This window comes from Meleagris gallopavo, chromosome 7 (genome assembly GCF_905368555.1).
Source record: "Meleagris gallopavo chromosome 7, MGAL_WU_HG_1.1, whole genome shotgun sequence".
NCBI classification, from domain to species: domain Eukaryota; kingdom Metazoa; phylum Chordata; class Aves; order Galliformes; family Phasianidae; genus Meleagris; species Meleagris gallopavo.
The window spans coordinates 18,834,042-18,861,434 of NC_139410.1; the positions used below are offsets into that span (position 1 = coordinate 18,834,042).

Sequence of the window (27,393 nt, forward strand, 5' to 3'; positions counted from 1 at the left end):
TGACTGCTGAAAGAGGAAATCAGATCAAAGTGGTATAACTAACCTTCAAAGTTGTTCTGCCCATTTCCTGATGACATCTTCTCAAAGATTGCTCTCCCTCTTTTCACACTGGACTCATTCAAGATGTCAGATTGGCTCCCAGGATGACTCTTCAGTGTTGATGAAAGTGAACTCCTCTCACTTTCTGTTTCCTGTGAGAAAACATCACAGTGATGTGAGTTGAAAGCCATTAGTAGGAAACACATAGTTTTCAGGGTGGAAAAGGGTATAAAGGAGTGGATTGGAAGACGGTGCTCTTATGGGGGTAATAGGTTCCAAAATGCTCTGCGGTAAATTCTATGGCACTGTAGGTTGTGAATTAGTGGGTGCAGCTTAGTTTATAATTCAACACATCATGATGCTTGGCAATGTCTTGCTGTGTCTTGCATGCTCATCCTTCCAGAAGTGAAAACGTTTCGTGGTAAGGATCACAGTAAAAGATGCCATCTGCTCATATAAATACTTTTTTGTGCATAGAAATGTTGACAGAAAATTTTATTAATTTCATTACCTGGCATGCAAGATTTTGTAAACACAACAAATGAGACCAGATGGACATGGGCATTCATTATTCTGAGGCTTGTTTTTCAATTATGCTATTATATATATTAATTGGATTTGGTTTATTGCTATCGTGATCCAATATTCCACTATTTACCGAATATCATTAGTTTCCCACAGTTGTCTCAGCCCTTTGAGGTAAGGTGAGTAAATTATAGCTTAGCAAAATGCTTGTGTCAAACTTTGTGTTTTGGGACGCTTCTGCTTCCTCTCATACAATATAGTGCTCAGTACGGAGAAGTGGAATCTGTTGGATATAACACGCATCAAGTCTTGACTACAACTGTTACGTCAAGGATCTGAAACAGCAGGAATAGTAAATATATATATATATACATTTTTTAATTTATATTTTTCCAAAGGAATAAGGTGAAAAATCCTCTGTAAACTGGGGGTGCATACTGCTAGCCTGAATATAAAATAATGTTTCCTGTGCTAGTGCAGGGAGGGAGAACCAACAAATCACTTGTAAAATTTTTACTATTCTAAGCTTGCTTCAATTTGAGCTCCATGGGAATGGGATATAATAGATCACAGCTTTTCAAACACTGTATGCAAGTTCTCTTGATTAGATTTCTGTTTTCTTATTTGCCGCACTAAAGATATGGTATTTCATATTGGCTTCAGACCATCTGTTAGATAACTATTTGGAACTTTCAGTGCTATGAAATAGTATTTAATCTGACTTATAATGCTAATTAAACAAGCATTTTATTACTTTCTGTTCTTTGTAGTAATAGTGTATTGGCATACAGCATTTTCAGACTCATAACTGACAAAATGACAGTGTGAAACACAAGTTATGTTTCTGGTGTAAATAGCTAAATGTACAAAAAAAGGAACTTTTTTATTTGGTAAATGGAATTAATCAGACAGATTTCTGCAGTATTCCAATTGTATAAGCTATTCTTATAGGTAGATGAATATCAATTAGGCAGAAACTATTCAAACAAAAAATTTAGAAGCCTCCAGTGAATTTAAATCATATTCTTGAAGTCTGTTTTCACTCACAGTCTGTGGGACCTGCTATGTTGTAGCTGTAACTCTGAAATTGCTTTTGTGGCCTTGTCAAGTCAGATTTGATCTACTGCTAGAACTCATGACCTGGATCAGATAATTTAGCACAGTTTTATTTTGCTCCAGCATCGTGAAGCACCTGAAAATGAACGTCCACATGCATTGTAAAAATCTATTTCATGGCCTCATTGAGGTGTATGCAAGACTTCCAAAACAATTTAACTAAGTGAGATTTTAAAAATATACTTAGTTCACAAATGTGGAACTTCTAACTGTTAATAAGCCATAAGGAGAATAATTATAACTCTTCCACTTCTGGGTAAAGAGCACTTCAAACCTTAGCCCTAAACTTGGCATTACAGAAGAAGCCAGGGCTATGGCAGAATGGTATGGTATAATGTCTGTGCTAAAAAGAGGTCTGTCAGTACATGTAAGTTTCTGTAAACTCATATCTTCCTTATAATAAGATAACAGTCAGGTCTGTAGGAGCCCTAGAAGGAAGGTATGATTCTCAAGATCTCTATATGAAGCCACCTAGTTTCAAGACATCTTTTAAAGTTAATTTATGACAGCTTAAAGTAGATCAGCAGTCTGGTTGTGTAATGCTGTTGGGGAAGCTGAACCAGTGAATGAATGTGGGGGAGGGTGACTTAATAAAGAACATGTATTAATAAAATGTATATTTATCTGCATAGAATAGCCTACTAATTCATTATAATGCATCCTATTTTATATGGTACTGAATTTAGCTTCAGTCTTGTCTAGGAATAACATAATAAGTTAAGAGTTAAAGGAGCACAAAGGTAAAATCAGTTGTACATTTGCTGAAATAATTCTTTAACAGCAGTCTTCTGAAATAATTATGTAAAAATTTGCTGAATTATGTTGGAGATATGTATTATCAGTGGTAAATTATGTTATGAAACTGAATTGAATTTGCTGTTTATAATTTTTGCCCATAATGTTGTTTATGTGAGGATAGGAATTTCTATCTTCAAAGAATTCAGATATTTGAAGCTTATTGAGAAAAAGACTGAATAAACAGCTGCACTTTTTTAGTATTACGAAATTATATGAGAACTCTATTTGATCTTGTCTGATAGATGCACCAGCATGTAACATAGAAAAGTGGAAAACTGGGAAATGAGTTGCTATGGGGATAATTTCTTCCTAACCTTAGTAAGTGCTTGATGATTTTAGAGTAACCATTCCAGAATATTTAGTGTGTTTGGTATTCAATCTTAAGTACGACTGATTGTATAATATGTAAACTCATCAAATGTTTAACTGCATTCTACCATTCTATCTTTCAAATGCATTTTGTGATTATTGTGCTCCAAAAGTCAGATCAGATATGTTCTTTAAATGTCACTTCATTTTATCAACATGAAGGAATTCTGTACTTAGTAGTTCGAGCTTCCATCATGCTCAAAAACTACTAGCGCAACAACACATCATCAGTAGGGTAAAACTAACCTGTCTCAAAAACTACAGTTGCTGTTTGAAATCTACAGCATTCCAGATTCCAGGTGACTGGCATGTAATTCATTTCCAAGATTCTGTTGGGAGTTAGCTTTGTGAAGCCATGCCAATGGCCAAAGAATTGTGAATTTCAAAAGGAAGACACTGGTAGTTTCACACCTAAACATAAGACTTGCAATTTATGCCTTTAATATTTGGACACAAGTCCATGGTACTTTCATACTATATTCCACCCATTCTAGTTGACATGATTATGTTGCAGAAGCACATGCAGGTGCACTGTTTTTTTTTTTGGAAATAATTAGGATTCTCAGAGATTATGAGCTAAAGATTCAGATTATCAGAAAGAGAGCAAGTTTGGGTCAAAGCCAAGTGTTTATAAGACACTAAGTCTGAACACCACTGAAAATGCCAAAGCAACATAGCATGGCTAGTATCCTACCCTACTGTATCTGTCCTTTTACAGCCATCAGGGAAAGCAAGGAAAAAGACATTTGATTTTTATAACAAATTGCAAACATCAGGGCAGAAGGCCAACAGATACACAATGGGGGGTATTTCTGATGAAGGAAAAAGCATAAACGTATGGAGTCCTTATGAGTAAGTCTTGAGTGTATGCAACTGACAGGGAATCAAAGGAAGTCTATTAAGAATGTTTAAAGAAAATGAGGGTGATGCAGTGATGCAATGTTTTTCTTAAGATGCATACTTATGAGCTAGCAATTGACATTCCAGTGAAACTGGAAGATAGAGTCCTGGAGGGGCTTGTCTTCCTGGTATAACATGGAGCAAAAATTAGTTTGCTGTAAGGATCGAGAGAGCATGTTTACCTTAGGCTATTGCTTCATGTGAGAGAGGCTACAGAAAGTAAGGGGTACAGCTGCTCAGCAGAAATAATTAAAATGAATGAAATAGCTTTTAGAGGCGATTGGGGCAAACATATAAAGTAGCCTATTAATTAGTTGTGCTGTCCATTAATGAACCCTTGTGCCCTCTGTTGTAGATTAGCATACCTATAAGGTGAAAATATTTTCAGACAAATAGCCTTAATTCTGAGAAAATATGAAAAGTTATTTTAAAAAATAAAATGGTGCCCTGAGTATTGTAACTCCCTTGTTTTAGAACACATGCTTGTGGCATCACCAGTCATTACACATATTGTCTCATCAGTATCTCCCCTGTTCCTTCCCTCCTCAAAAAGAGCAGTGCTGCTACTGTCTTGATGGAAGTGAGCATGAAAGGAAATTTTGAATACAATACATGGATGATAACTTTAGCAGATAGATAAGGAGGTACAATCAACACACTGGAATACCTAAGCCTGGTTTGTTTTCAAGGTATAAGGAACCTTAAACAACTCTGTGGGATTTTCTGTTTTTTGATTTAGTAGATTTACAGGAGATAATTTGTTTAAAATTAATTTAAATTATTTTCCTGACTGCTTTTACTGTTAGAAACATTTTCCTTGGCTATTATGAAAAGTACTTTTGGAGGGACCTAGCAAGAGGAAAATTTATGGAGTAAAGAAAGTATTTGTCTTTCTGCTCCATGCCACGTTCATGCGTCCCTTCCACGCTGGTCTGTTGAGTACTCGCAAGTTGTTCATCCAACTCAGAAATGTCACAGTAGCGCAGTGCCAGTAAGATAATCCCTTAGAGCAGACCGGGTTACGATGCAGACACAACAGTGGGTGATTTTAGCACTGGAGCTTGGCTTGGCCAGAATGTAGGTAGGCTGAGAGCAATGAGATACTTCTCTGCCAAAGGGATCAGGAGACAGCAGGTGGCTGAAATGAATAGGATGTTTTGTGTGGGAAGGGATATAGCTTCAAACTGCTAATTGTTACGTACCCCTTTTTCAGGGCTGATTGTCAGTTACATTTGCAACCCAGTATTAATGGTGATGTTTTGGTTTAAAGCAGCTGAAGAGTTGACTGTTGTATTTGAAATCTGATACAGACAATCTGTAATGAAGAAATAGAGAGAGGAAAAAAGAAGGATGGAGAAGGGATAATAAGAGTAATAATAATTATTAAAAAGAAATGCAGTTGATCATGATATTAGGTCATCCTGAATGTGGCTGTCTCTTGCTTCTCCAGTTCTGCAACCACCCAGTGCCTGGCACAAATAAGAACAGCTTCAGGATCATATTGCCTCAGTATTATGTGTGCTTTCAGCAATCATTAGGACACTAGAGAATCACTTTAATGATGCTCTAACTTCTGCAGTATTAGAACAAAAAAACAACACTCGAAACAGTGTTTTCAAGTATTTGCTGTCATCTCTGAATCCATAATCTGTTTGTATTCTTAATCAATCAAGCATTCTAAATACATTTGTCTGTAGTTATCAGAAATGGCTAAAAGTCTTCAGAATTTACCCTTTCTATTATTGCAAGGTGTGGACCAGTATAAGTGTCATTTATATTTTTCTTGTAGCTTGTAGTATATTTTTGTAACATTTTCAAATTTTCACTTCTGCAGTAGCTATTCTGTTATTTGTGAAGTTTATGCAAGTTAACTTTTTGGACATAAATTTTAATATATCTTTATATCGTTTGGCCATGTTTCATGTAAATTTTAGGAATATTGATCTTCAGATTTTTTTTTGCCTAAATATTTTTATGGACAGATTTCTGAGATGTTGGCCACCATGCCAGCAGGTATTGTCATTCAAGCTTATTTTCATATGTCTTGAAGTTTAGAAAAGCATATTTATCAAATAAAACAGAAAAGCCTTTTAGACATAAAATATTGCTAGTTGACTTTAGTGCTCAGTTTTTCCATCTGCAAACCTGTCTGAATCTCAGGTTTTGATTTGTAGTGTACATCATTCCCATTTTTCAAGACTGCAATGGAGGTTTTTATTTAGTGTTTTTGTAATTTGGGAATTTCAGTAAACACTGTTTACTGATTACAAGTTCTAGGAAAGTTCTTTGTGGTTTTATGCCATGGTATTAATTTGTCATTCTAGTTCCACAAAACATTTTATTATAGGCAAGTGAATTTCATTTCCTTTAACTTCATATTAAGTAGCTTGAAACTGGTGTTTATTGTTCCAAATCACTTTGTTAATTTGTCTTTTCATTTCTTCATACTCCTGTCCTTAACGTATGCAAAAAGAGAATAACTGTATATTCCTCTATAATCACACAGACGGGGGGGGGGAGGGGGGGAGACTGATAATGTTTGTCAAAAATATGATTATACTTCAGTAAATTTAACATTTTGAATATATTAATTCTCTTTTAAATGCTCTAAGTTCTCATAATTTTCTTTGCTAATTTTAGCTTTTATCACAATGATCTGTAGTTATCAGGCATTTAAAGATCATGGATAGGTGAACGGTCCTTGTAATGGTTTCTGAGTGAGGACAGTAATGACTGTTGGGGCAAAGAGAACTGTGTTGTTAGCACTCCAGAAAATATATATATTTTTTCTAAAGTAGCCAATTCCATATGCATTTTCTTTTGTTCCTTCCCTTCACTCTCACAGTGGCCTCCACATGACAGTTTCCAGGATGCCTTTGCTCCAATTCACAAACAGCAGTCCTGTTTTGCTAGGGCTTCCAAAGGATGACTTTCTTGCACTATGCTCCTGCTGAAGTGGTAGGGCTCAGATTTATTTTAAGAAAATGATATTTCCTACTGTGAAAAACTTATTGAAAGGTGTTACAATTACCATAAACTCCTTTTAATCTGGACAAATTTAATTTGCATACTGTTTTATTGGGATATCTCCCCAGATAACCTAATGTCAGTGAGTGGCATAGACATCTGCTTAATAAGGATAGAATTACCATAAGTGCCACTTATTGAAAAAGCACTGAGGTAGTGCCAAGAGGTGCTTAATTAGAGGCTAATATATGCAACTTTTGCAAAAATTGCTAAATGAAAACTAAAGTAAGATATTTTTTTCTTGATTACTGCAGGCTTTTGTAACTGTATTTGTGTGGTCAGGATGGGAGCAAGCATGCAGTTGATACAAAGACTTGTGTGGAGCACCCTGTTTAACAATATTTACTGGTTTTTGTTGGACACAATTTGTTGAAATCTGTCTAAAAAAATCTAACTTTTTATAATTTAATTACTTCAGTTTACTTACTGGCTCTGATATTACATTCCTTTTTTTTAATGGGCTCCTCAGAAAAATGTGACACAAGAAGCTATTTTTATGTTATGATATCATCCTCTAGACATGATGAAAAGTATGAAGTATTGGACTGCCAAATTTCATTGAATATGCAGTCATTACACTTAGAGATGTCAAAGATAAAGATTCCAATTTCAATCAGCCTACTGATTGACTATGCTTCATTTAGATAGTGGATTTTCCACTCGTTATCCAGTCCTGCACTAATCTGAAAGTCAGTAAGCCAGAACACATAAAGTTTTAAATAGAGGAAAACTATTTACTAAATTACTATTACCTTTTTGAATGCATTGAACTACTTTAGATAGAAATAAGAATTTGCAGTCACTACATTAAGTAGGCTGCCAAAATCTATTATTAATGTTCGAAGTATTTAATCTTCTTTTAAAATAATACATGTTTAATAGTATTTGAAAAATGCACACCAAAAACCCAGAATTCTGGTATGTCAATTTCTCATTTCCATTCCATCGTATTTTAACTAATTTTGCTAAATGTGCTATTTAAAGGAAAGCTACCTACCACCTAACTTTCATTTATTTATGATCTCCACTGAAAGAATACGTGTCTACAAAACAAAAAAGAAGGGTAGAAGGAATTGACCCAAAGAGAAAGCCTAAAAGCATAGGTTAAAAGGAAAATAATAAACCAATAAATGGAACATGACATAGAAAGTAAATGAAGTAGTAGGATAAACGTTTACAAATTTGATCTGTTGCTATAAAACTATCTAAAATCTTGATCCTGCAATGTATTTTACTGTGACTGTAACTGTAAATACTCAAGAGTTGCTTTTTGAAGAATTGTTTTCAGTGGAAATTCAAGTGCTTGCCTCAGAGCTTTGCTGAACTGGGTCTTAAATGTTTGTTACCTAAGAAGCTTAGTACATAAATGGAAGGTCCCATCACAGGAATTAAGTTCTGTAGTCATATACTACATCTATTTCTAAAAATGTTTACTTACTCTTCACTGTAAAGATACCCCATACTAGAGTTTATTCTCAGTCATAACTCTTCCCATGCTCACTTTTTAAAAGATATTTTAACCACTCATGCTGCCTGTACATTTAATAAGAAATGTAAAAACTTCTATCTTCTGATCTGCCTGATTGCTCTTAATACTTGATAATATTTGTGGCCAATCAAGTCTGGACTGGAGAGGAAGTGGTCTTACTGAAGTAAAATATGTTGTGTTCTGCTTATTTTTGAAAGCTTTCTAGCACAATAATTTTATCACTAAAGCTGGCACCTTATATTCCAATTCAAAACAAGAGGATGCTTAGCTGAAGAGTACACGAGTGATTTGGATTTAATTCTAGCTTTGAACAAGCTGAAAATATCTCCTGTGAATGATTCAATCTTTGTGAAATATAAGAAAATAAAACAAAGTGGCATAGCCCTTGCCTGCCTGGAAGAAAGCCTTTGGAAATGCCAGCATGAGACAAGTCTGTTTCTGATATATTTCTCATTTGTAATTAAAAATATGATGGAAATCCGTTCTGGTGCAATTTAGAAGCAGTGAGTGCATGGAATCATGTCTACCATCTGCTGAAATGCTGGTGGCATTATTAAGATGGATGACAAACCTCCTAAAGTGACTATTACTGAGAAGTGCTAATAACACCTGCTACATAAACTCTGTGAAGCCACTAAGTAAACTGGGAAAGCTACTTGTTAGCTGATTCTCTGCAATGCACCACTTCACTAAGACAGGATTTCTCAAGAGGCTTTTAAAAAAAAAAAAAAAAACAAAACAAAACAGCATGGCTTCCTGGAACCTGCTTGTTCATTTTATCCCCAGCCCAGATCCAGAGATGCTTATTCTCTTCAGCTGTTGCAGACAGTTTTGAAATAAGGCAGTTTTTTCATTTGGAGGAGGGGTATAAAATAACTCTCTTCTATACAGAGAACAGATACCCTGAAGAAAAATAAGATATGTTTGCAGAATTGTCATCTCAGAATGGGGCTCAACATGAAGAAGAAATGTTGAGTGGCTGCATTCTCTTTTAAAATTTGTATTATGATTATAGATTTCATGCTCAATTATCAGTTTACTGATTTGCTGTTTATTAACATAGCAAAATTGAGACAGGGTCCCTGATATTACTGCCTAAAAAGTAACAGCCTGATTGTATAGGCCAAGAAGGTAAACTCATTTAATTGTTAACAGATCTCTTCCTACTCTATTCTATGAAAGGAATGTCATTTATATGCAGCTTGTTGTAAAACCTTAATTTTCAATATTATGGCAGTTTTTACAGTATGATAATGAATAGTTGTGCTAAATCAGCAACTGCACAGTGTATTTACTAAAAAAGTGTAGAGCATGCAGCAGTAACAGATACTTTCCTTTCCAAATGAATAATGTGCAGTGGTCCATTTTGACAGGTATTTTCTAGAGGATATAGAACACACTAAATATATGCACATAAGGAAACTGAGGCCACAGTTAAGTCACATGACAATAACCAAGAATTTTTTTTTGGTTTTCTTCAAATCTATTATTCTAGTCTGAATAAAATCAGGTAAATCAGTAAAATCAGTAAAATTAAGATAGGCCAGCTACAGTATCTACAAAATATAAAGAAAGACATAATTCATGACACTGTGAAATAAAAAAAACTTAGTAGTGGTAAATCTTAGTATATCTTTTTAAAGCAAATTGAAATAAAATCACAACTTGGACAGGATTTATCCTAAGCTGTTACTAGATGTCCATATAACTCACTGGCACTAATTAGGAGCAAAACATGAAGAAGGAAGGTCCAGATTTGTGACAACTGTGTTGAATGTGAAATGTACTAGAAAAAGCAACAGCAAAGAAACTGAGATAGTAGAGTCAGCATAGCTTTGTAACCAGGATTAATGGGCTGAAATATTCAGGTTTGAAAAAGTCATGGTTTCTTTCTAAATGAAAGTGACCAGTAACCAAGAATATCACTGAAGTTCTCTTTCCAGACTGTGCTGTAGGTGCATAGAATGCTATCTTGCTGCAAAAGAGACAGAAGTTAAGATTTGAAATGTAGGCAAACAAACAATGTAGCCTTCCTCGACTATCTCTTCTTGCTTTTTTTTTTTTTTTTTTAAGTTTTCTACTTACATGCATATATTCAAACATTTCAATTGAACATGATCGTTTGTGCTTCCAATTTTTATAATAATGGGATAGCAGTTTTAGGGCAACATCTAAAAAGCACTGTTGTAAATAATCCTGCTCTATTTTAGCACAATAAAGTTTTGTTTAAAGCTCCTTTATGTAGTGAACTTAGTAACCTCTTAGCATGCAAGTGTAAAAGGAACACTTTGCATACTACATTCCTGGGCCACCTCAAAGGTTACTTTTTTGTTCTTTAATATATTTTTGCCTTTATGATGCTTATTTTAAGGATTTAATTTTATAATTCTCAGCGTTCTCTATCCTTTCAGTAGAAATTGAAGAGCCATTGTTTTACTGGTTATTCTATCTGTGAATACCAGTGTTACTACTGTTAACTGAAGATATGGAGTTGGAAACAAATGCTATTTATTTTGGCTTTCATGAGAGGATGTGTGGGCTTAGGTTTTTTGTTTATTATAAATTCACTGACAGATCTAGAATATATACTTTTCTTTAAAAGCTCTCTTGTTGAAACTTGCTTAGATTCAGAGAAATATTGGATTAGATCTTTTAAAGTTCTTAAAATATTTGTGTGCATCTGCCTTCAAGCAAAACAAAATAACAGTTATGACAATGACGTTTTCTAACATGATCATTTTGTGTCTAGTATTGCTGCAGACATTTACATTCTTTCTCTTATTTTCCAGTCATTTGCTATTTCATGGTTTTTGTAATTATTTTAAATTACTGTAAATTATTGAAAGTACTCTGCAGTGTAAATCAGGAAAAAAAAAAAAAAAGAACAATAAACCAAAACCAAAAGTACTAGTAGAGAGGGGAGAAGCAAATGTCTTACAAAATCACTAGTATTTTTATGTCATGGTAACACTCTATTTTCCTACGGCTCTGTATGCCAACCTTCTCCCTTTACTCTCTGCTTTGTTTCCTTCCAAAATACTGCCTGGCTTCAAAGATTTAATCATCTTCCAGTAACACAGAGCAAGCTACTTCTCAATGTCCTCTGTCAATACTTCTAGAAACAGGATGAAAGGAGCATTTTCCTTTACTTGCTCAGGCTGCTGAGGTAGATCCTGCTATTGTAGCCCAATGCAAAAAAGGAAAATAGAGGCTTAGTTCAACTAAAGGCAATCCATCCTTTAGTAAGAGCTTCAACTAGTGAATACATTTTAAAGTCTTAAATGTATTTGTTTATATTAAATATACACAAAGTCTAAAAGCCTACACTGATTCATTTACAAAACTACAGCAAGCAATGTGTGTTCTAGTGCCCGCATTTTTCATTTATCCACTCATAATGGAGCACAGTAGGTGAACCTTTTAAGTATTTGTTTGGTACATCACAGGAGGAATACATGCGGGGAACTTTTGGTCAGGTCTACAGCATGTTGCCCTTAAAAATACTTGTAAAATTTTCAATATTCATTATGTGTTTTCAAATTAATTCTTTTTCCACAATATTGCTATCTGTAAAACGTATTATCAGCATTCTTTTTTTAGGAAATAGTATTTCTTTGGTCAGACATTGGGCTAAAGTTTGAAAATGAGTAATAAGGGAGAAAATGAAATGTATTTTATAGGAGATTAACACAGATTATAGAGATGTTATTAAGTAAGAGAAGTAGCTACAGAGTTTGGGATGAGCTAAAAATTATAGTAAATGATGGAGACTGAGACAGTGGGCATAACTTGAGAGATTCACTAGGCTGGTTTCACCAGACTATTTTCATATCCAGGGTCCAGCAGTAATTATTATTTCTGACAAAACTTCATATAAACAGCTTCAGCAAAAGACAATGCATGGCTTGAATAACTCTGGGTAAGTATACCAAAGTTCAGGAACTAACTAATCCTGAATAATATCTACTATTCTGTTTCTACTCACAATGCCTTACTGTTGAAACAAACATGCTATAACACGGAAGAGAGAAAAGAAAAGGGGTTACAGTATGACAGTGGTATTTTCTTTTCATTTTTCTCCTTCATTTACTAAATCCCTAGAGATTGCTCAGATAAAGGATAATGTGCCATGTTACCATAAATATAACAGAAAACATTTAAAAAAGGTTGCCATCATTATATAGCTTTTTTGAAACACAATAAAAAAAGATGTTACAAAAAAAGACACAGAGCTAAAGGGACACAAATAAAAACGTGAGAGAGTTCGTTTGTGAAAAGGATCTTTAAAGGATCTCTTCTATTATGACAGCTGATATAGTAAGGTATAGTTAGCAGATAATTTCTACCTTCTGCACTATAGGGTCCACAATGGCTGTTCAACCCATATATGGGTGCTACCTTTGCCTTGGACGTACAGAAATCAAACATTTTATTCTGTATTTCTCTGTGAAAATGCAGGAAGTTTTGTTCTGAATGAGAATTCAGAACAGTAGCATGAAACTCCTGAGTGCAGTTATTTTGGACCAATTAACTCTGGCCTCTTGATAATAACTTCAGAAAACATGGTGAACCCGTTTTGCTTTCTGCTTGTTACTGGCAGAAAATAACACTATTGTTAGCAGTTTGTTCTTATTGGAGGAAAAAATAATAGGATTAGACAGACTGGGGATTTTATTTTCCATAATTGATGGCCTACTGAAATATTAATTGTGAGTACACTTTGGTGCAGGTGCTTATTTGATTGTTAGCCTGCAATTGCTCATTTTCACATATTACGCAGTGTAATCTACAACAATGAGTAATGTCTCTTTCCCTCTTGTTTAATTTATGGTTCTGCTTTCTCCTGCATGCCACCACCTGTTGGTTTCTTATACGTTATGTCACAAGCTTATTGCCTTCCTAATCTACTTAACCTAGACGTTATGTTTCCCTTCCAGTGCTGTTTCCCAAGACGTGCTAGTAATTCATGTATTTACTTCCCATCTTTCCACTTCACTTTCATTGCTTCAGGAATTGATTAAGATGCCACAGGCTGCTATTTTTTTTTTTTTTTCCCTAATACCACTAAATAGAATGACAGCGAAATGTTTTAAGGTTTGTTCCTTTCTGCCACAAGTGACAAGTATGTTAGAAAAAGATACTCGGGATACTAAGTATTGTCTATAAAATGGTGAAAACTAACCTGAAGCTAAATTTTGAGATGAAGTGAAAAAACATGATACAGAAGAAACATACCTTCCCAGACATCGTTTTCTGGGCACTGACCTTTGAGTGGAGGTATGTTTTTCCTAGTGCTTTATGGTTGTGTTCCCGTAGAAGTTACCAAGCTTCACTGCCTCCAGCTAGTAGGTCAAAAACCATACAACAAAAATAGCCTCAGGTAAAGCAAGATATTTACTAGCTTATGTATCTGCAAAAAGTAGAGATGATTTTTCTGATGACCCAGAAAGCACGTTCTTTATCTGCAAAATCAAACTGTACAAAACTCCGTGGACATTACATGCAACTTCTAAGTTAAAAGGTTTAAACTGTATTGATCTTTGCAGATTTTAAAATGTTGAAGCTTACTTCTACATCTAATCTTTAAGAGATTTATATCTTTAAAGAAGAGCCCTTTCATGATTTTACTTGTTTTTGTGCCTTTCCTAAGAAGTCCCAAAGTACATTTTCCTTATTTCTCCATTCTCTCTCTGTGCACACTGTCAGCTTAGAAATAGGATCTGCAAATGGAAGGCGGAGTTTCTCTGATTTATTCTCTCTTTAAAAGACTTGAGCTAAAGGTTACAGTTTGTCATAACTCTGAACTTAAAAGAAGGTAATTTCTGCTAGATCAGGACTTAAATATTAATCCCCTCAAATCTGTTAAAAATAAGATTACTTGCTTTTAAAAAACTTACCCAGTTTCTTTCAAAATAAGTAAAGTAAAAACAAACACTGCCCTAAATTCTCACCGAAAAAAAGAGAGGAGAGCAAAAATGAGACAATTCTGTATTTGTTTTTTTAGTGCCATTTTAAATGTTGCATATATAAACAGACTTCCCATATATTGGCACTTCTATTCTACTACTAGAAATATCTTATATTACAGCTATAACGCCCAGAAATAGAAACCCAGCCTAATACTCTTTGTTGTTTCAGTTCTCCTGAAGTGAAAAACTCCGTTTATTCCATATCCAAATTACAGGTTCAGTTGGAGAACTTCAGTTAGCATAAAATTAAGTATTTATCTTGAGTTTCACCGGTTTTTACTGAAAGAACTAAAGGCAAAGTAATGTCCTATCTACAATGACACAGGTAGAAGAACTGAAAATATTTTGTGAACTGTCAAAAGCTGAACATTATGAAAACATCTTTCTATGTACTTTTTTTCATTTTCTAGACTTTTATATTTTATTAAACTAGTATGTGAATTTTTCTCATCCAAGAGCAGTTTTTCTGATATTTAAACAGACTTCACTGTCATCCTAGGAAATATCATTGGATGAACAGTATGTTTTGTTTTTTTTTTTCCTGTTAGCTTATTGTGCTCCATTAAAGAGTCAATTCATTATAACAGATGCACATCATCTTTTTAAATTAAAATAAAAGTGACAAACAGGCTAAATATCTTTTTAATATAGGGACATGCAGTATGTATATGCAGTGGAATGGAGTCAGGCAATAGTTAGATAAAAAATGAGATCTGCACCTGAAATCCATGCAATTTGTTAAAAACAAGCAATCCTAAAAATATGCAATCCTTATCTTCAGCACATGAAGAATGTTAGTGTATTCTGAATAATCAGTAAGCAACAACAACAAAAAAAAATTAAGGAAAAAAGCCATGTATTAAGTCTTAACACAAAGGTGACTTTCTGTGGAAATTTTCCTTGAGGTCATCTGACTATCTTCCTTCCCATCTTGTTCCTTATTAAAAAAAATTGCAGTTGGCTCAACAGTATTTTATATGTAAATTAGATGAAAAATAATTTTTATTTCTCATAAGGAACTGGAAGACAAAAGTTTCAGTTTTCCAACTGATCTTTCCTACTTTTTTTTCTGGCAAACTTTATTGTTGAGTTGACTCAAACAATACATCTCACTGTGAGGAAATGTAGATGATGCATAAATTGATTGTAGCCTTTTAAGAAAAGTTTTCCAAAAGAACGTGAAGTTTTAACTAATACCTATTGATCATCAATGACAGTATATCCTTTGCCTGATATGGAATCTTTTGGCATTAGACAAAAGGTTACGATAACAAAGGAATGGAGAGTGTCGTCTCTTAAAAAGAGCAAGCTAAGAATTAGAAGAAGCCCAAATCCACAAGGTTGACCATACTGTACTCCCTTCAAGGCCAAGGTTTTTAGAAAGGATAATTGTTTGGCCATTCCATGCATTCCTTATGATCCATTTTCTGTCATCCATAACAAAAATACAAATAATGCTAGTGCTAGCAGGGCATAAAGACCTACAGTTGTAGTGAGCTTTCTGTTCTTTTCAGTGTTATGCCTTTGCTAAATTAATATAAATGTTTTGTAGAGTGTTAAGAGAAAGATGATGTAGCACATTTAAACAATTATAATGAATGTCCAACCTTTTACGTTAAACATCTGTTCCCTTCATTTACTTTCTGGCAGCAGTTCATATGTTTTCTGCAAAGGACACAGTTTAATGAACATATACCAGGTTATTTATATGAATGGTTTCAATAAGTTCTTTGAACAGGTTTCTCTAAAAAGTAAGCATGAAATTACTTTCTCAGTTCAGATGCATTAACATATTTTAAGAAAAACATACATAATCACAACCCCTATTTGTATTAACATTCCAATCTTCTGAGTGCTAATAAAGTAAAGTAGTTGTTGCATGGAAGTGGTAGTCAGTATAGTAAATTGATGTTTTAATAGAATATGAATTCATAAGAAATGATTTCTTTCCCTCAGGAAAAGGAACATACCTTTTCATTTGATTGGAATGGGACATCAATTTATTTGTAAATAATGGAGAGCTAGGGATAGGCTTTTATTAAGATGCTCAGTAGCACTCTTTAATACTCCTAAGAAGGAGTTGTTCAAATTGGATAAACTCATACGAACGTAATTTGACTTGACCAAGCGACTTAGCTTCAAAATCACTAAACTTAGACCCTCACTCTATTTACTCTATTTATTTCTTTATATATTATTTTATATTAATATGAAGTCTTAATTCATTCAAAGAATTAAGATTAGATATAGTTCACGTGTAGCTAATGGAAAGAAAAATCTGTTGAAGAACAAAATACATAACTTTTGCTTTAGAACCAGCTATATGGTTCATCTAATTGTTTAGAAGTCACTTAATGATTTAACATCGTCTAATTGCCCTAATTTTTCTCTGTTGATTTTATAGGCAAGTACCAGTACTGCTATGGAAATGCAACCTGAATGAGACATTTTAATATTTTTAATCAGAAGAATTTTGCTTTCTTAGACTGAAAATATATTTTAACTGCAGAATAATATAGTAATATGGACCCTGGTATTGAAAGTCTGATTAGTGAAGAGATGGTCTGTTTAAACATGGTTATGATAGTTGGCAGTCTTTTTCTGAGCATAAGGCTAATGAGCACATTCATTTATGCATAACGTAAGTTTATTAAAGTCAGCTGGCACAAAGCCTCAGAAGACATTTTATTTAATTTTTAAAAGTTCCACTGTGATTTCTATGGCCTTGTCTTAGTTTTATATATAGTTTTACAAATTTATTTATTTATTTATTTATTTATTTATTTATTTATTACATCCTTCTCTGTTGCTTCTGGGTGAAGTCACTACAATATGCAAGAAAAATACATAAGCTAATTCTCTATCTTTTACCTCCCCTTCCCACAGAAATATACTGTGGCTGAAAGAAATCAACTCTTAAGCAATCTGTTTGCTAAAATCTTTGCATGGCCTTGCCTTGTGTTGTGATACAAGAATTTTCTTCTTTCCTGTTAGAACTACAGTCTAAACGTATCCTCAGTACATACGTACTACTTCTGATAACATCTAAATATGTATATATAGAGAGAGATTTATGTGGATTGTTATGTTGGTTCTTCCTAGTTCCTTGAGGTAGTAAGAAATAGCCCTGTTGTCCCAACATAAACAGTATCAAACAGCAGGAAATTATAGCAAATAATTGCCTTGGGTTCATGCAACAAAGCACCCCATTGATTTTAAACTACTAGAAGTAATTTAGGGGAAGAGTACACAGCATAAATCTTATACTGAAATCTGAAAATGAGTTTAAAAAAAAGTGATAACACTTTCAACTTTTATTATTTAATAGTTTCCTATAATTGTGCTTCCATATATTACAGTTTTCATAGTTTTGCTTTCCTGTCAAGCCTGCAGTCTATTCTTTATCAATCTGTGTAAGTTAGGGTTGTCAGAACTAATAACTCTCCTTTCATTTAGCTATATAGAAAAGGGCAATGGCTTCTGCACAGATCTCATTACAGTTAAATAACATATACTAATTGGAAATCTCAGTATTGTAATGCAAACTAACTTATTTGAAATGTAATTTTGATTTTGTAAATATTTTTCAAACTACAATACAAATCACTAAAAATTGAAGCTGCTTTAATGCAGTTTTCTAAATTTATCCTCAGTTATTTATGACTTCAGTGATATCATTCAGTGTCAAAAATATTACAACTTAAGTAGATTTCTAATAATTTTACTTGAATAAAAATGTTATTTTATTAACTATCCATTCAATCTCATGGAATGTCCTTTAATGCCTAATACGCCAGCTTCAATTCCAGTTGAGAGAGAAAATAATGTTTAGCCGAGTTTGGAAGACCTATGTTGACCTATACTCAAATACTTTTCAGATGCATCTTGGCAAGCAGATGAAATGAACGCTTTCTTCACTTCTTTCCACTCACCTCCCATTCCTTCTACTGAGCCTTTGCTTCTCTTTTTTATTAGAACTTCTTTTCATTTGGAGGGTCACCTGGCAAAAAGGTATATACTTCAAAATAATTTTTTTGAAGCATGCTGATGAAATAATAATACTAATGGCCAGGTTCTAAGCTGAAAGTGAATATGAGGAAAGCATTTACAGGACAGTAGTAGTTAATTTTGCAAAAAAACAATATTTTAAGAGATTAATAAGATATTAATATTTTAATATTTTAGTAGTGCAAAGGAAGTCAGTCCCCAGAAGTTCTGTGACTGAGAGTAAGTTCTATTACTTTCTAGGTAATTATTGTTTAAATAAGGTCTGCAAGCCTGTTAAGTAAAGAATGCTAAGTTAAAAAAACTATTACTATTCACTCAGTAAGAGGTTCTTTATTTTAACAGTATTAAAAAAAAATAACCAGATTACTCCCACAACAGTGGTCATGCCTGCAATACTGAACATAATTCTTCACTGCAAACAGAAATTTATTTTGCCATTATGCACAGCTAAGTGACCAAAATGGGCTCTACCTTAAAATACATTTGAGTATGTCACTTAACAAGAGTCTATGTTTTCCGTGTTTAAAGTATCACAGATAATCAATGATCCCATAAAGTTATAAACTTTATCAAATTGGTACCTGCTACTTACTGTATTATGTATCTAACATCAGCAAAAATCATGAATTTCTATTGTACTGTTCACATTAAAAAAAAAAGCTTTCTAATACCTTTTATCAGAAGGATTTGGTGTATGGATTATACCATGGTCAGTACACACTATCCTGAACCCCAGTTTCTGGACCAGAAAGCTCTATTTAAATCACTCTGGGCACTAAAGGGCAAATGACTATATGGACAAGCAGGGCTCTTCTGAAGCAGTTAGAGAATGATAGAACACAAAGGTTGTATCAGAAGAGAAGGTTCTTGTAATGAATGAAACCAGTTTTGTCAGGCTTGTGAAAAAGTTGCACTGAAGTTCTAGTGAAAAGGCTGTGTGTATTACCATATGATTGCTACTCTGCTTCATGATCCAGACTCCATTTATGGTAAGATGGCAGGTGTATCTCTTGAGAATATTGAAGTAATTAAAATAATGCAGTCAAAACCTGCATTGTGTTAAAAAATCAAACTTCGTGAGAAAGGAACTTTGCCATTTGTTCTGATCTACTTGCAAAACAGTGTTATTTAATATAATTGCACCTGCTTTCATATTTTCAAAAGTGATAAAATCATAAAAATCTCAGAAATATTTCAGGAATCATTTTCAACTGCAGAACTTTGCTTTTCTGGGTTGTGGAAAACCCAACCTTTCTACTATTCCTTTATTCAGTTGGAAATTGAACTGCTCCAGCCTGGCAGGGGCCGCAGTCCAATGGCAACAGTGGCAGCATTGCCCATTCCTATCAGGGCAGAGAAAAAGGAGTGGCTGAGGCTGGGAAAGCTGCCCAGAATCCTTGGGGCCCATTTCCATTCCCTTCAGGTGTTTTCCCAGCCCGGGCACTCACCTTTCTGCCAACCAGGATCTCAAAGCGGCTCTGCAGCTCCTTCACAGCGATGCCAGAGCGCTCGATCTGGCGAGGGCCACCCAGGGGCTCCTCCTTGAACACCTCCACCCTCTCGCTGTCTGCCAGGACTTTCTCCACGTTGCTGCTCTGTCTTGTTTTATCTGGCACTGGAGACCTCAGGGCTGGTAGGCGTCGGAGTGTCAAGCTGGATCTTGGAGCACTGGCACACTCCCATCTCTGCGTGAGGAGCTTCACGGAGCCCTTCTGCAGGGGCAAGTCAGGCAGCTCCAGTGTGCCCTGCCAATACAACATATACCTGTGCTCAGAGACAGGTGGCCCTGTGCTGGCAGAGGCCCCCATGGGGCAGCTCAGGATCCCTTGCGGGTCATATAACAGGCCACAGCATATTCTGGTCCCAGGGCCAGTAGCTTTTTGCCAATGGAAAGAAAAATCCCAGCTACCAAAAAAACAGGTGTAGGAAAACACCAGTTCCACTCTATTTCCTTACATGCACAACAAACCCACTTAAGAGCTGTTTACTGGATTTAATAACAAAAAAGAAACAAAAAGAAACCTAACCCTATCGTTGTTTAGAGCTGTAAAAAGCATCACAAAGAATATCCACTCCAAATCCACTAAGTACAGTTAATGGTTTGGAGCAGATCCATGATTTTCTGCTTTGGAATACCGTAAAAGCATATACTCAAAATTGCACAGAAGAGTTTGGTCACTTGGTTATTTTCATTAAATGGAGACTGATTCCCACATACTGATCTGTGAATGAATGACAGGATAACCTTACACCTATGTCCATTCACCAAGACATGCAGATATGAAACTGGATGCCCCTGGATGAGCTGTGTGCGATTTAAGAAATGTGGGTGCACAGCAGGATGTCTGACCAGCAAGGGAAGGGAGGGATCTGTGCAGTTACACACATTTCAGACACTTGTATGGTGCATCCCCAGCCAAATGAATTTTGCAGAAACTGCTGAACACTTGTTCGTTATTTTGTTTGTTTGTTTATTTGTTGTTTTTAAGAGGAAAACATTTTCCTTCAAATACCTGGAATTGACACCTAGTGAAGTGAGGAAGTTGCAAGAAGGACCCTTTTTGTGTATCTGTGAACTGTTATTATCTGAGTTTATCTTGAGTGCAAAATACAAGATTTGTGCATTAAAGTAATTCATAATGTGATGCAAGCACATGCAAAAAGAACTGGTCTCCAGTACTTTAATGAGTAAGCTGTAGACTAATTAAGCTTTGTTCGTTCTTTCTGTACATTCCAGGCTGAAAAAATCCAGCATTAGTAAATTAACCTGGAGCAGCTTCAGTTGTGATGGTGTCAGTATTCATGTATTTTTAGCTATGTTTTCTAGCAAACTCTACTTAACTATTTTGTATACAGCTAGAAATTTTGGAGTCACTGGTCACCGTGACTTTGTGTTTTGTCAAGTACTGCACATGTAGTTGCATGGAGCAGAGGAGAAAGGATGTCAGAACAGAATTGAAAAATGCATTCAAGGTATTGTTTCCACTGAAGATTAAAGAGAATGGGGAAATGACTGTATAGATGTGTTTCAGGTGATTTCTTTTCTTCATATTAATCCATTGATGTTGTGATACTATTATAAGTTTAATGAGTTTTATTCTTAGTCTTAAACTACAATCAGTAGTTAAATAGCAGATAGTTGTTAGCACTTTAAAATAGGGACCAGTGTGAAATGAACTTGAGCTACTAAAGCAGCATTCAAAAATTTGGAAATACTAAACAAATTCAAGGAAGATTTTTGATTTTTTTTTTTTTTTACCAAAGTTACTGTACATTACTATTTAATAAGAGTAAAGTTTCAATGTCATAAGAGGAAAAAGGACAGATATCTCATTTAGAGCAGTGAATTTGGAGTATCAGAGAATAAAAGCTGCATATAGTAGTGGGGGCAATATCTGTATAAAGGAGATGAACTGAATGTCTTTATGTTTCTCAATTTGATATTTTACTAGGTTTTTGTGGAGCAGCCCCAACTCCAATTTAATACAACATATATTGCCTGCTCATTGTAGAGGAGTTGGACTAGATGACTTTTAAATATTTCTTCCAACTCAAATGATTCTATGATTATGTATTCCACGTGGGAAAATTGCTGAGATTCATATTTCATTTTGAAAAACAGTAACTTTGGAAGTTTTATGTTTTTCTCTAAGATTTAATCAATCTTGATACAGTCATCAAGTCTGAAGTATCATCTGAACCATCAATAGACTAAGAGTTAGGCTGTAGTTCTGGGTACAGTGTGGACATAGGGAAGGCAAAAGTAGGATCTACTTCTGTATCCATCCAACCTGGTAGTGAACAGACCTTTCCACTAAGGCAACATATAGTCCCTGAACAGATTTAATCGTGGCAACTGTATGAGAGTATTTTTAGTTCATTTGTTATTAGCAATACCAATTAAATATTTGAAATTATTTGTATTTTTATAAGAAGTTGCATCTCTCTTTACTTCTACAAACCATGTACCGTTGATGTTTTTGTTCAAACAAATGTATAATATGGCCTTTCATACAGCTGAGAAAATGCAGGGGGCTATTTCTGAAATATGATTATAGCAATATATTATAGGCTATAGCTATTGTAATAGGTATAGTAAAGGTTAGAAAAGTCTTGGGAATTGGGTCCAATATCAACATGCCTAGAAGCCATGGTAAGGAATAGTATTAATTTCTAGATCCTGAAGACTGAACAGTTTCGCATCTCCCTGTTAAACTGTAATGTTGCTCACGCTTATTGCAGCCTTTAGTGTTCTAAGAAAGCTTGCAGTATTTTTACTGCAAGCACAATCAATATTTTCATTCCTTTTTTTCTCTTGAAACAGTATCAGGACTTATTTCAGCATTACAATATTCCAGCATAATTCTGTTAAGAATAGCTTGCTGTGCAAAATGGCTAAAAGAATTACATTACAACAGTATTGAGTGAAATGCTTGCCTCATGTCTAAAGCTGCACTTTTAAAATCAGGCCCATTAAAACTTAATTAATGAAAGGATTTTGCATCAAGAATCAGTGAAAGGGGGCAGTGTCTTCATACAGAATGAATATGTGAACTAAAGAATGAGCTAGGTGTGTTGTTCAGATATTTTATTCTTAGGGTTGACAGGACAGTTGCTGTCTATCAAGAATAGAAAAGCAGCATGCAATTAGGAAGAATTTAAAACAAAGTGGGGCTAATGAATGAGTGAAAAGTAATCAGTGCATGCTGCACTGAAAGGTGTTGAGACAGATGACTGCTGGTTTCTTTCAGATTTGATACAGATATCAGTGTTGTAGAGCAGGGCACACAGCATTTTAATGCAGATATGAGATAGAAGGGATACTGTATTAGCTGTGAGAACCAAAGTACTTCTACAGTCTGAAAACACATCCCATTACAGAGCTCCAATTGCACAGTAACTCTTCTAGCAGGTAAATTACCAAGTGCTGATATCAAATCTTTCTGATCATTTGACCTCTGTGTTCTCACAGAGGCTTATTCCATCTTTCTCACCGCACATTTGGAAAGGAAAATTGCCACTCCATCATTTTCCACCTGAAGCCTGCTATTTGTTTCCTGAAATCAGCCCCAAGAGGTTTGATTTCAAGGTTTTTTTTATTTTTTATTTATTTATTTATTTTTTGCATAAAGTGCTTTCTAGCAAATACTCCAAAGTAAATTTTCATCTCTCATTCAAAAATGAATTTGAATACAGAGTGCATGCATTTAAAACAATACAGAGAAATAAATACTAAGAGCTAAAACCCAACTATTCATCAAAATGTCACTTCATTAAGTCCTCCCTTTGTATTACGTCCTTTAACATGCTTAAATTTGACTTAGCTTTGACCTGCATTGTTGGGTTGTTTTTTTGTTTCTATACTTTGTTTTAAGACAAATAATTAACCAGAATTAGACTGGTATGCAATATTTCACTCAGGAATAACAAACACAGGAGAAAACACCAGGTATCTGCACTGGGAAATTCAAGATCCACCTTCCTTGAATGTAACAGGAAAGTATTTCTTGGTCAAAGCTTTCCCCTTCCTCCCAGACAGAAACTGGCTCAAGACTTGTCTCTCCCTTAGCTTTTTGTCAGTCCCAACCTGCCCTCCTCTTTCTCTTTCCCCTTTACTGATGTAATCTGTCACCTGTGCTTTCCCCTTCCTGCACCTTTCCTTTCTCTACCACCTGTGCATGTTGATCTAAGCTGTCTGGTTCCATCAGAGATCTGAGTTTTAACCCAAAATGAAGTGCAGCTGTTCAATTCACCTGTGGCAAGAATGTTCAGCCTCACTCTCAGCTGCTGCACTTCAGAAGTGCTTGTGTTTTATGTTGATAGACTGGCTGCAGACTATGCAGACCCCAGCTTTTCCTACTTTGGATGTGTGCAGTTCTGTAACATCCCTTTTCTCCTGAGTTTTGCTGTAACTGCTTCAGAATGACTCAGTACTAGAGGTTCCCTTTGTTGTTTTCAGTGTAAGTATTGCAGTGTCTTCGAAAAGCAGTCTGGTGTTTGTCTCGTTCTGCCTCACAGCACTCAACATAGGTTGAGTCAACATAGGGAGAATATTAACTCCCTTTCAGGGATCTAGTCTGGGACCTGTGCATACTGGACAATAGATAAAATGGGTGCATTTGCACTGTGTGCATGATTAATTTGCTACTTTGAAGTGATCAGACAGAAACTGCATGGAGATTTAGCAGTTTATAGACTTGTTGAGTTGGTGCACTTGTTTTGTTTTGTTTTTCCCCCAGTAATTTCATTGTAATATCTGCACTTGCCAGAAATAATTCTGCAGAGTGGTGAGGCACTGGAACTCAGAGAAGCTGTGAATGCCCTATCCATGAAGGAGCTCAAGGCCAGATTGGACGGGGTCCTGGGCTGCCTGATCTGGCAGGCAGCAACTAGCCCACAGCAGGGGGTGGGACTGTGTGGGCTGTAAGGTCCCTTCTGACCTTAGCCATTCTATGAATTTTGAATATAGCCTTAAACCTGAGGGAATTCATTCTTAATAAATATTATGTGTAAAATATTTGATGAAGACTGCTATTATGAACATCTGGTTCCAGTCAACATGCGCAATCATGAATCCCTGGTGTGAGGATCTATAGCTCATTTTTGAGTAAATTTTAAGAGATGGACCAACATGTTGTAAATTGGGACTGTGTCTCATGGAATCCAATAATTATTGCAGACCACAGAAGCGCAACCCCCCTGGACACTTCCCAGAGGAAGTGACAGAACAAGAAGCTGTGGACCCTTTCATTTATGGCAGTCCTGGGAAGAGAGGCATGGAAAGAAAGAGAGGACCAGAATCTGCTGTAGTTCTTCTCTCAATCAAGTGGATAATATTCACTGGCCACGTTACTAAACGATCTCTTTACTGAAGATTCCTTGAATGTGTATGTGATAGGTAGGTGCGTGCTATCAATTGAAGAGCCTGGAGTTTCTTCTGCAGGTAAGCAGATCCTTAAGGATCTATAACATTTTTTTCATTTGCATTTCAGATGCTTCTAAATGAAACTGTTCAGGCAAGCACATGACAAGTGCTAAAGTAGTTCTTGATCACTACAAAATTCCAAGTACTTCCAAATTTCCAGTTGTATTTTTAGGAAAATAATTTAGTTTGAACTGTCATCTAACATGCCAACTGTTATATTGATACAAATATTCATACTAAATGACTACATTTTATCTCAAATATTAGTTAGGAGATAAGGTTAAACTAGCAAATGCTACAAGGTTCCAGTACGTTGAGGTAAATAATACTGGCCAATTCTGTTAACCTTCTGTCCTGCAAAATCAGTTTCTGATCCTCTCTTAATAGATAAAACAGCATTATTCTGTCATGAGACTTAAGGATATACATGCTTACTTTTTTCTTTTGTCCTCTCATTCTCATTTAGCCCATGAACAGAATCAGGCCTCGCACCAAACAACATATTTAAAAAAAAATGCATGAAATTTTTATATTTGTAAGGAGGTTGTCTTACCGCTGTGTTCTTCTCAGTCAAGTTTTCCTGTTGTGACTCTGCTACACTCATTGTGTGTCTGTTTAAAGGAAGACAAATTTAAACGTTCTCTAATTCACTAGTCTCATTTGACTAACGAACATGAAGCTTGATCGACACATGCCTGATAGTGGTTGTGAGACACCAAATCTCCTATGCGTTTGTCTTGCCAATGTATTATTTAGTGAGGCACGGAGGAAAAGTATGCTTTCCACCATACCTCTGGCTGTCATGTCTGTACTCACCTTACACTGCCTAGCTGTGGCAAAGGCTGGAAGCATCAGCTTTTGTTTCAGTGCTCTTCAGCAGTAAACAAAGCATTTTTCAGTAAAATACAAAACAAAACTTTTTGAGTACTTGGAATAGGTTTGCAGAAAAACTTCAGTTGATAACTGATGACATGAGTCAAGCAAATAAGAAAATATCGTGTATTTTTAGTGTCATTCAGACCACATTGTGATATCACGTGTCAGTGCAGATACTTGTTTAAATAATCAAGATAGTTGCTTTTCAGGAGTTTCATTTAGGATGGAAACTACATATTACAAATCATGCAGGGAAAAAAGGTACAAAGATTTTCAAAGATATTCCTCTCCCTTTCTTTTTGTTTTTCTTTTGATGTGGTATAGGCCTATTACTTGACCTGCCTGGGCAGTATGTGCAAATAGCCAAACCCACAGTTGTCACATTACTGTCTCCATCCATGGACATACATAACCAAGGCAACCAGGTTGGCACCCTGATACGAATCCTTATTAAAAAAAAAAAAAAAAAACTTCAGAAAAAATAGACAAAACAATAAACTTAGTTAAAGCACAAAATATGATTTTTATCCTCTAACTCTGAAATAGCAACAAAGCTTACAATGGAATAAAACATAACTATGTTGTGTGTTGATTATGCATGGCCTATGCTTCAGTCCAGCATTTAATGAGAGGCAGTTATATCTATGTGCAGAAATACTCAGTAAATACACATAGGGAGTCAAAGTTAATTAGCTGTTGTGGTTGAAATAACATTGCTATAAAATACTTAACAGCAGAATCTCCTCTGTCATATCCTTGACAGTTATTTACATTCATATCTAGTTGGTACAGAGGATTGCCAAATTACAGTGTTGCTGTTTTTTTTTCTTCTCCCCCCCCCTTCCCCAAGTTTTGTCATGGCTACAGAGAATCAGACTTTTTATTTCGCAGTGTGTTTTAAACTTAAGGCTCAGAAAATTCATGACAAATACTGCTGAGCATGAAATCCCTGTCCTAAGGCTCATTCTTCTCATTTCTGCACCTCAGTATTTCTCACCAATTTAATACACATTTTGTCCTTTTGAATGAATATATATATATATATATATATATATATATATATCTCCTGTAACTAAACAGTCTGACTGCAATAACTATAAAAAAGGTATTGAATTCAGGTTCTGTTTTAAAGAAATCTGTTTAATCCCTTTTAAGCAGTGTTATTTACTAGAACAATGCTTGTTAGTGTGAGAATATACAAGATCACTACCTGCTTATCGTTTGTTCTGACAACTCTAGCTTCAAGCGTGGCCATTGTAAAGCAAATTGAAATAATCTGTGGTCCTTTGAATGTGGCTTATTCTGGTTAACCTATTCTTTCTAAATGGGAAACTTGGAGAGAAATCCAATTG

General features: G+C 35.1%; 1 protein-coding gene across 1 annotated transcript in view; it reads left to right on the top strand.

Annotated features, from left to right (window-relative positions):
- The window catches only part of LOC146543984 (uncharacterized), a 131,297-nt gene that overhangs the window by 63,507 nt on the left and 40,397 nt on the right, over nucleotides 1-27,393 (top strand). Inside the window, exon 6 of the mRNA XM_085228283.1 lies at nucleotides 24,920-25,138. The gene's annotated coding sequence lies outside the window, so the exon portion shown is untranslated. The remainder of the gene's footprint in view (nucleotides 1-24,919; nucleotides 25,139-27,393) is intronic.